This window comes from Pseudorasbora parva, chromosome 5 (genome assembly GCF_024679245.1).
Source record: "Pseudorasbora parva isolate DD20220531a chromosome 5, ASM2467924v1, whole genome shotgun sequence".
Taxonomy (NCBI): Eukaryota; Metazoa; Chordata; class Actinopteri; order Cypriniformes; family Gobionidae; genus Pseudorasbora; species Pseudorasbora parva.
In genome coordinates this window covers 33239497-33248309 of record NC_090176.1, presented here as the reverse complement: position 1 = coordinate 33248309, position 8813 = coordinate 33239497, and positions in this window count along the sequence as shown.

Below are 8813 nucleotides of genomic sequence, written 5' to 3'. Positions count from 1 at the left end.
AATAAACACAAAATTAAATGAAGCAGGCGATATATTTTCCTTCAAGGCTGAGTTTTGTTAGAACTTCATTGGAACAGAATTATTAACATATTTTAACATAGGCATAGTGAACAATGGTGCTATAAATCAGAAGAAGAAAAAACATGCTAAGTATGCATATGCGTTAATACATGTAAATGTTAGTCCGTTATTCACGTTCATGAACTTAGACACAGTTGTTTTTAAATTTTTACATTTCTCATGTAGATACCATGCGAACAGCAGAATAAAATTAATTTGAATACATTTTTATTAATTATTTACAAAGCAAGTACATATTTTCTGGAAGCCGGGCTAAACGAGTAAACATTGTTCGTCTACTTCATTCCTGACCCTGAGTCATCTCTCATATGCCAAGACATTGCCTGTAACCAGAGCAAGATACACTGCCTTTAAGAAAACTATTCTTGCGTTCAGAATGGAGTAATTCTAATACCAGGCTGAAAAACAGTAGGCTACACCAAAATAGTAGCCTAGTATGTCCAAAAATAATACATTAAAAAAACAGTAGCTGTAAAGTCCCTGCTGCAACCTTACCTATTGTCTAAATTGAATGGAAGTGAAGCTGGTATAGGTCCCAGGACCATAAAACACGGCAGATGTAGTAGGCCTATGTCCGAATTTTCATTCATACTACCTCAGACGCAGTTTCGGATGCAGCGTATCATTTCCAATTCAGTATTTAGGGCCTAATACAATAAGATGCATTGTGAATTCACACTCTTCACTAATATTACTTTTAATGGATTTGTTTGATAAAAGAAAAAAATAGGTCCACGGCAGGATAATGAGAAAGCCTAGCCCATATGCTTACGGTAAATCTTTACTATTTTCTTTTACTAGAAGTGTCGGAGATGCGAATAAAAAAATGCTTCCTTTTATTAGTGTGCATGCATCAATGTGTACATTTAATAAACGCCCTGCTGCTGGGCACTATTGTACAATATTTGTCAGCGTTACAGTCCTAATGATTCTCTGAGCTTAGACTTTTCTGGCATTGTTAATAATGAATCATCCTCCTGAGTAAAATTCATCAGTCCCCCAAACACACATATGCTGCCAACAGCTGCATTTAGTCACCTTTTCTTCTTCCTCTGAAAAAACCCCAAACACATGCACATAAAAATTTTCACAACTTTTAACACCACTGATCGCTGATGTCAAGGGCCACAAATGACCAAACTTTATAGTCAGTTTAGTTTCTTGTGTGGGCCGATAAGTGCTTGTCAATTTTTTTTATTTAGAGCATTTTTATATGGTTAATGCACACACATTTTGTCCACACCTTCAATTTGTCTACTTGTTTTGCGTGTTTTTGTCTGTTGTTGATTGGTATACCATGTGTGTCTGTTTATATTTGTATAGTTACCAAAATTTATTTTACAGGAACATGTGCATGAAGTTCATTTGGTTCAACACGATTCTCCCTTTGAGCCAATCACAGCTGCAGAGAAAAACACACATTCATCTGCACTGAACCATCACACACGCAATCCATTTTAATCATTTTAATTTCCCAAACTGTTTTGTTTTTTGTACCATAATCCTATCAGCATATATAGGGATCTTAAGCATCCCTTCACTGACACTAAAACATGTCCCTTAATTATTAGGCTACATATCTTTATTATTTAAGCATAGGCCTATTGATATTAAGGCAAACTGCACATTTGTGAAGCCTACATTTTTACACAAAATTACCGCTTCATTTATTTATTTTTGCTCTGTTAATAAAAAGTTGCAAATAAAGTCAAATTCAATGACTATACAGACAGTATAGTTCCTGAATGAATAAGTGTTGTTGGTTTTTTATGAATCGTCTGAGTAAATGATTCAATGACTCACTCATAAAGAGTGGCTGCATTGGAAATCGCATACTTTCTAAGAATATTCATAATCAGAGCGTACTTTTTTAACAGTTGCAAAGTAAATTGAAATATAATACCGTCCTACACGATTTTGGACGCAGTGTATGATTTCCAGTTTATTATACAGGGCCTAATACAAGAGGAGGGATTGTAAATCCATCCCCTTCGCTATACTTTAATGATTTGTTTAATAAAATAACACATTAGGTCCATGACAAAATTACCATTTCATCTATATTTTTGCTCTGTTAACAAAAATATTTGCAAAAAAGTCATATTCAATGACTCATTTAGACAGACAATTATTTAAGTGTTGTTTTTTGAATGAATCATTTAAGTAAATAATTCAATGACTCACTCATAAAGAGTGGCTGCATTGGAAATTGCATACTTTCTAGGTGTTTCTTTTAAATAATAACTTCAATGACTCGATCATAAAGGCAGTAAAGGCCAAAGTATACCTCACTTTTTACACATACGTGAGGCGATGTGTAAAAACTTTTTTCTTTTTGCAGTATTTGGGTTGCAACTCACTCATGGTGAGAGATTGCTCAAAACTGTACGTGTATCGAATGCCAGTGTATGCATACGACTCAAAAGAAGTATACTTTGCGAGGCTGTGTGTTCGACTATGCGCATACGCTTACACGTAAGTAAAAAAACTATACTTTCGGCTTTAGGCTGCTAGTTATGTTCCTGAATGAATCTTGAATCAGTGATTTGAACTAATTGTTTGAGTGAATGATTCAGTGATTTATTCATGCAAAGGGGAGAGTTGTAACGCTACCAATTCCAAGAATCACAGATAAGATGAGGAGTCATGGGACAGTTTCAATTTCCTCTGAATTCCTTTATGATCCCACATGGAGTTTTTCCATTCTGTTCCGCTATCTCTCCTGAAACTACAGCAGAACATCTAATTCTGAGGCAAGAAAGTAAAAAATATATATTATTTTGTTTAGTACTTCTACTGTTGTAGATAATGTTGTATGAGTTATATCAGGTCAAAGTGTAGTTTTTCTAAAGAATGGTTTACCACCATGCTAATACAGCTAGCTAAACTGGGGTAGGTTGTAACAAAGGACCAATTAGTATTATCTCACAAAGTCTGTAATATAGTTGGAGAAATGTTAATTTTTGCCATTTGTAGTAAGTTTCCTAAAAGTTTCAGAGCAAAAACAAAAAAGGGTAGTTTTAGGTAGGCTACTGGGAAAAATGTTACAAGTTTCCTTACACTCACTTATCAGCACGTACTGGCACATTGATGTAACCTGTTTGAGGCAAAATTTAAAGGAGTCATGATTTCCCTTGATCTTTTGACATACCATTAAAACATCCTGCATGTTTCAGAGCTTGAAATGTCCTCCTCATTATAAACAAGAAATTTATTTAATAGATCCCCAAAACAGCTTGTTTGGATTTTGAAACATCACACAGGTAACTGCATTTGGTTTATTTTTAATGGATCATTTCAGAGGATTATATGTTCAGAGGATTTGACAGCAAATTGTATTGTAAATGAGGCACAATGTGATGAGTTCACAAAGAAACTCTTCTTGACATGAAGCAGTCTGTTGTATTGGATCACAGCAGCTACATTGCAAGTAAACAATTTCATAATGCTTTATATATAAATCACCCCCCCCCCCCCACACACACACACACATATCTTTGTTTGTTTAGTGTGCTTTTTTTTACTGCAAACAACTTTATTATGGTCATAAGAGAACCTCAAGGAACATAAAATAAATTACAAAAAAATACCTCTTTAAAGGGATAGTTCACCCAAAAGTGAAAATTATTCCATGATTTAATCTAAAGTCATCCTAGGTGTATATGACAATCTTCTTATTAAAAATGTCCTGGCTCTTCCCAGCTTTATAATAGCAGTGACTGTTGGGTCATTTTTGAAGTCCATAAAAGTGCATCTGTCCAATATAAAATGTTCCACACGGTTAATAAAGATCTTCTAAAACGAAACGATGCATTTGTGTAAGAAAAATATTGCCTTCCATATTCAACTTACGGAAAAAGTGTAGCGCCCGCATCTCTAAGCATTTTGAAACGCGAGAGTAAGAGTAATCATTTTTACAGTCTATGATTTTGATCTGCGGAAGGCGCTACACTTTTTCCAGAAGTTGAATACCAAAGGCGATTCGCCGGAAGCTAGATCTTTTTCTTTATAAAGTTTTAAATATCTATATTTTTCTTACACAAACGCAATGCTTCTTTTTTTTTTTTTTTTTGTGATAGTACACTTTGAAGTATACTCTCAGTAAACTACTAATTTAGTAGTTTACTGAGAGTATACTGCAAAGTGTACTATCACAAAACAAAAAAACGATGACTTTGTAAGAAAAATATCCATATTAGTTTAGTAGTTTATACCTTTTATACCCTAGTTTATACTAGTTTATAGTTTATACTTATAAGTATTTAGGTATTAAAAAACTTGAAATACCTTTAACATTTTTTAACTGCATGTTATTTCCCCCCCCCCCCATTTACAAAAGCAACTACATCCAGAAGTAAGTAAACTTTTTTCTGTGAATGTGAGGGACTTCATTAGCCACTAATAAATATCTAGGAGAGTAACAAATTGCAGGCCACAGTAAAACTATTTGTGCAGCAAACTAATATAATTATGACAATAAATTAAAATAATATAACAAATTCCAGTTGTCAGGGTTATTTAGTGTCACTGTTGGGTTCTGTTCTGTTCCCGTTTGCCTATGTTTACTTTGCTTGTTAGTTTCTATGGTTGCATTCTATGAGTTTCTATTTGGATTTATTATTAAATACTGTTTGTTTCTCTAAATCTAGGTTGTGCATGTTACTGCAGCCAAACCTTACACCAGTTTGCAATATTAAGCAGTTTAACAGACTGTTTTCGTACAGCTAAAATAGAGCAGACTATAAAGACACCAGAAGCCTCATGGATAGAAACTCAGCTAATCAACCAGAAGAGAATACGCCTTCATTTTTTTTTTTTAAATGTGAAATTAAAACTGGCTTAACAATTTAAAAATCTAAATCTTTCCAAGAATCCCCAGGTTGGAAATCACTGGCCAAATCTACATACACAGATCAGGCATAACATTATGACTAGGTGAAGTTAATAACACAGATTATCTTGTAATCACGGCACCTGTTAGTGGGTGGGATATATTAGGCAGCAAGTAAACATTATCCTCAAAGTTGATGTGTTAGAAGCTGGAAAAATTGGCAAGCGTAAGGATTTGAGCGAATTTGGCAAGGGTCAAGTTGTGATGGCGAGACGATTGGGCCAGAGCATCTCCAAAACTGCAGCACTTGTGTGGTGTTCCCGGTCTGCATCTATCAGTATAAACTGTCGGTCAGTATCTATCAAAAGTGGTCAAAGGAAGGAACAGTAGGGAACCAGCAACAGGGTCAAGGCTGGCCAAGGCTCATTGATGCAAGGCTGGCCGTGTGGTTCGATCAAATAGATGAAAAAGCTATAGATGACTAAACTTAATTTATTCCTAGACACCAGGTGTCTTATTTCTTAGACACTTCTTGGCATTGCTTTATCAATGCGTCTGAGGTAAAACAGGCATATGCAGATTAATTACCAGAAAGTTTTGTCCCGCTGCCAGGGGCCCCATGCTGGGATGGAAACTCTCTGCCCAGATGGATGAATGCAATCAGTTTCCATCATGAATGCAACTTCCTCTTGATTGGAGTCTGAAAGATGCAGTCCTGTACATCTGCCATAGACACTGGCATGTCTAACAAACAACGACAGAGAGCTGATAGAAAACAGACAAATATAGAAGAGGGGTGATCCCTGTTTCCCTGACTTCTCAAAACACTCTTAAACATGTGACCGCTGCCAACAGCAGTATAGTCCTGAAAACGATGTGGAAAGATTGATCCGTTCATATTAGGCAATCTGTCACACATTTTATTTAGCAACTGAAAAGTCCCTGGCCCCCTGTTATTGTATTTATACACCGTATAATTTATGAATATATCATTCATATTCAGATGACTAGTGAATCACCTCTGCTGCTGAAGGCCGGGATTTTTTGTGTCTGTTTGTGATGTAGTTGCCGTTTTTATATTGAAACATCTGTGCTGAATTTTCAATTATTTATCCTGAAACACCTCCAAGAGTGAGTGGAGGAAAAACTCTACTTCTGGTCATTACAGACAGAAATGGCTATAATCAAAAAAATGTTGTCATGTAGTTCAAGTAGCACTGTTTAAAATAAGTCTACCTGTTACAACATGCCATACAAATCTGTTATGAAAACCATAAAAACACTTTTAATGCTGCCAAATTGACACATGGGACCAAAAACCTTGTATGTTTGACATTATAAATAAAATCAGACAAGATAAAGGCTGATAAGCTGATGATGATTTTAACCATAACAACTAATAAAATCATTTTGTTTGTTTAATTTAGTGTTATGATCATACACCAGTATAAAAGAATGGGGTCAGTAAGAATTTGTTTTTTTTTATTAATAATGTGATGCAGGAAGGATACATTAGGTTGACCCAAACTGACAAAGACTTTACATTGTTACAAAAAATATATTTTTCAAACAAATGCTGTTCTTTTTAACTTTTTCATCAAATAATTATTTACAGCGAGCATATTAAAATGTATTCTGAAAGATCATGTGACACTGAAGAATGGAGTAATGTCTGTCGAAAAATAAACTTTGCCATCATTTCAAAATGTATTACAAAACAAAGCAGGTATTTTATATTGTAATCAAATTTTACAATATTACAGTTTTACTGTATTTTCGCTAAAACATCTTTAAAAAAAAAATCTTACCAACCTCAAACTTTTGAATGGCATAAGTGTAGACCAATATTTATACAATCATTTAAAAAAAAAAAAAGATTATAATATAATCTTTTTTTTATTATTATTGTATAAATATTGGCCTACACTTATACCAGTCAAAAGTTTGAGGTTGGTAAGATTTTGTGTGTGTGTGTGTGTGTGTGTGTGTGTGTGTGTGTGTGTGTGTGTGTGTGTGTGTGTGTGTGTGTGTGTGTGTGTGTGTGTGTGTGTGTGTGTGTGTCACACACACACACACACACACACACACACACACACACACACACACACACACACATATACGGACTTAACGCAAAGACATCATCAGCAATAAGAACTGTCAAATTTAACTAACTTTCAAACGTTTTAATCATTTGTTCATGATCATTGAATCGCAATGATTTTTCACCTATACATTTTTAAAGATGACTTACTGTTTGTTTCACCCATAATGTATTATTGATAGGAGACAGTGCAGAGACAAAATGACAGGTTCAAAAGAATTCTAGAGAATTGACCGTAACTACAAACATATCAAATCATTTTCTGGAAATGATTATTTTAATAATGTGAATCATCAGATGTCTGGAACACTGTTACATAGATGAAATAAATAACATGATTTTGTCGATTTTAAACATGTTCATTTTATTAATGAATGAATTCCAATCAGCCTTCAAACACTTCTTCATGTTTTTCTCCTTTAGCTGTGGTTAAATAGATTGACTCTGAGAAATGGGTAACATATGGTATTACATTATATTTTGAACAGCCACACTGTAAAATGAAAAAAGAGAAGGAATTGCTGGGAAAGGATTTTAATTTATTCATTCTTGTCTTACAGATTTCTTTTTTCTTCTTCTTGCATTCGTACATAGGTTTATGTATTTCTAATAAGAATTATACCCATGTGTTTTTAGGCAAAGTAATTCACATTTCTCAGGGTTAGGAATTTCCTTTTGAGAAAACCATCGTTCTGTTAACAATTATGTTCAGTATCTTGGTTAAATACTTCCATCTGTATTATGTATTGTAATTTATAACAGTTTTTGGAACTTCTTTATATTAGGTGTCCTTAACTATGTATGCACTAACATTTAAACAAATTGTTTGATAGATACACTGCATTCATGTTTTTAAACTGGACTTATATTTTAAAAATTAACGTGTAATTACATCTGGAATTCATTTCTGTAGTTACATTTATAATTACAGTGTTGACACTTCCCTTACACCTAACCCACCACACCTATCCTTAACTTTACCCGTATCCCACCTCAATATCAGCAAAAGTGTTTTGCAATACAATATCAACACAATAAGTACATTGTACTTATGTTTTGATGCAAGTAGTAAGGCCACCTAATAAAGTGGGACCCAGGTTTTTTCTTTTCTTTTTTCCCACAATTGTCTAACAAGTTAGCCTGACAAGCCAGACCCACATCAAGATGTCAGATTAGATTTGCTGCCGCTATAGGGTGTCATCTAGATTTCTAGGATACTAAGAAGTCTTTATCTACTTAAAGTACTTTTTCTAAACTCATTACACCTACATCACACAATTAGCCAAATAGTTAATTTTCTGTCCTAAACCCCATTTTGTTCATTAAACACCAGCTCTACATTGCAAGAAAAAGACATGATTTGAAAAATGAAACCCTAGAAATGTGTTAATTAACTACATATTGGGTGAAAACAGTGTGAACATGAATGGAAGTTGTGCTAACCGTGTTGAGAGTTTATCATGGACAGAGTTGCTTTATTCTGTAAGCATATTTAATAAAAGTAAATAATGCATCATTAATATAAACATAAAAAAAATGTGGGATCCCCACAAATGTATTTCTTTCTAATGAGGGAACCAAATCCTGCTCTGTGATTTCTTACGATCAACTACTCAATTATTTTTAAATAAAGCTGATCTCACACACACAGCAGAGGAAGAGATGTGGAGAAAATCAGAGAGTGCTGATATAGAAGAGAGAGAGCTAAAGGTTTAACAACAAGAGTGTGACATCATCAGTCCCTCCCTCTAGTTAATAATCCAGTATAGATGGTGCAGTCGTACAATCACACACACCCAT